We start from the raw sequence: 2,579 nt of genomic DNA on the forward strand, positions 1-2,579 counted from the left end.
TATTTCCTTTGCAGTGTTCATTGTATGGAAATGCATGCTAAGGAAATGCAAGAACACATCTTCTCATTCAAAACTTTGGCAGCCATTTTCTCTCTGCCGGCCATTCTTACGCCAGCACAGACTGGGCAGCAGATCGCTGGGGGGCATTACCTGGGAATGGCACATATCTGGAAAGGGAGAGGGTGCGCTAGCAAGGCAAACTTTCTATTCTTCCTGGTGGGTCTGGGGCAGTTTTCAGGCACACAAATGGTGAAGCGTTGCAGGAGGCTTGAAAAGAAGATGAACAGTTCTGTTTTAGCCACCTGTTCTCCAGGACAAGCGTGGTGACCTGCAGGGAAAGGAAGCAGATGATTTTGTGCACAGCAACAGGCAGGACAGGCTGGAATCCACACCACTCTTGCTGTGTCTCAGTCCAGCAACTCTGCTCAAGGCCGCAGCCCCATCTCAGTTGACGGCAGGGCAGCCACAAAGCTCAAGTCAGTGCCTGCTGGCTTCCACTTGACTGGGGTGCCTGAGAGCCCATTCAGCCCAGATCTGGCCTTTGGCACCATCACAAAGCCAGATGTAAGGCGGTCCTCAGAGGTGCCCAAGCTGGATTCACCCTCGTCACACGCAGTGTGGCAGCCATGCCTCTGGGCATTAGTTCAAGGACTCCACATGAACACAAACACACAAAGGAATCACTGGGAAAGCAGCTGAAATCTTGATCCCTGTGTAGCTTTCTCTTTCTGAGAAACAGGGAGACTTACAAATAATGATTCTGCTGCATTGTCAACTGTCAAAGTTGCTCCAGAAATAAACTAACCTGGTTGATTCTCCTTTCCCATTGACCATTACCAATGTTGCCCACCATCTGGAGAAGAGGAAGGAGGACAACAGGATTGCTTTAGCTTTCCCCATGTGTCTCAACCATCCTTCTCTTGCATTACCTAGAGAGAAAGGCAGGAAGGCCTCCCGCCTGACAAAGCGCCCCTCTGCGTCCAGGAAGTGCTCCGGGTAGAACTCATGAGGCTTCTCCCACATGGTTTCATCCTTCAGCACAGAAGACAAATTATACAAGACTATGGTCTCCTAAGGTGGCACAGAAACAAACAATCAGACATTTCAACTGGCTTAATTCGGTACATCTCTTAATACTTAAAGGAATCAGTAAAGTATAATGCTATTGTAGAAGGGCTGTCCTGTTTCCAAAGTGTGCAACGAGTATGCAAAGACACTACTGGGAGGACAATGCTGTTAACTGGGTGCAAGAGAAGAAGGCCAGTTCCTGCATTTCCATTCCAGTCCTGGGAGGCTGGAAAGCCTACTTTCAAGGCAGGAAAAGCAAAGACTCATTCGCTCCTGCCTAAAAGGGGCACCAACAAAGGCCCCCCTGCTGGGCACTCCCATGTCTGAGGTCCTCCTGCTTACCAAGGCTGAAACATGGCGTGGGGGGGTTCTAGAGCCACTCTAGAGCCTGGCTATCTATGGCAAATCTCCGAGGAGAGGGTCGAACCTGACCTTCCCCAGCCTGCTGCCCTCGAAATGTTCTGGACTGCTGCCCCCATCATCCTCTGGGTGTGGCAGTCCAATACATCTGGTGGACAACAGGCTCTGGGAGGCTGCTCTAACTTTCCTTTCTTCAGCAGGCATTTATTTTACATTCAGAACATGAACTCCTGGAGTCTGGAAAAATTATGCCACCTTTTTCTTTTCCAGGACTAGCTTGAGAGGGGAAGAGAGGGTTTGCTCCAACACCTCCTGGTGCACTACATATTTTGGGGCCAGCAGTTTCTTGGAAACTGTCAGACCAAACATGGGAGTCAATGCTGAATGATCCTCTACAGGATTTATCATTTGCTTGGAAACCAAGGAGCATTCAGTGATGTAGAACGCAATGCCACAGATGACCATCCCAGGGACCAGAGGATGCCTCAATTCACCACTCTGTGGTCACAGGCAATTCTCCAAATGTTCAGGGGCTTCCACACATCGAGGACACAGGGTGCAGGATTGCACCCCTACTCTTTTTCCTCTTAGAGGAAAAACTGAACCTGCTATCTGATGTCCTGGGTCTTGAGGCTGTTAGCTGCATGACCACAATGGCTCACGATTGAAAACAAATCTGTACTGAGTAGCCCGAGTCAGACTGTCAACATGTTCATGTCTGCTTTGCAAGGAAGAAATAAATGCATGCTCTAATTGTATTGCTCTGATAAGCTTCCTTTTCCAAACTGTTTGCACTTTAGGTCAGTCTGCAATTTTCCTAAAACCCTTCAAAGGAGTATTGTCTTTCTTCAACAGTGTTTAGGTAGACTACATAAATTATTCCCATATGAATTCTAGCAAGGATCTTCACTACGTAATCATGTAATCCAATTGAATCTGCTAGTGCTCACTTGAGTTTACTCTGAACAAAAGTCCTCTCACATGGTCCTTCTGCGAGTTACCAGGTCAAGATTGATTCACAGTGGGTTGGATCCTGACATAGCCATGCATAGCCATAGCATGATGTTATGATCTAACACACACATTTTTTCAGGGACTGTACCTTTGGGATGACAAATTTGCCAACTTCAGTATCTTGGTTTGTCATGAAA

The 2,579-nt window shown here is 47.7% G+C and overlaps 1 long non-coding RNA gene across 1 annotated transcript; it reads right to left on the minus strand.

The window, feature by feature from the left end:
* On the minus strand, positions 1 to 2,579 carry LOC123019451. The gene is made up of 3 exons (XR_006413930.1): positions 2,531 to 2,579; positions 930 to 1,071; positions 1 to 328 (listed from the first exon to the last, which is right to left on the minus strand). It is a non-coding gene; the product is annotated as an uncharacterized LOC123019451 (long non-coding RNA).

The sequence above is a fragment of the Varanus komodoensis genome, unplaced genomic scaffold, assembly GCF_004798865.1.
Source record: "Varanus komodoensis strain SLA01 unplaced genomic scaffold, ASM479886v1 scaffold1254, whole genome shotgun sequence".
NCBI lineage: Eukaryota > Metazoa > Chordata > Lepidosauria > Squamata > Varanidae > Varanus > Varanus komodoensis.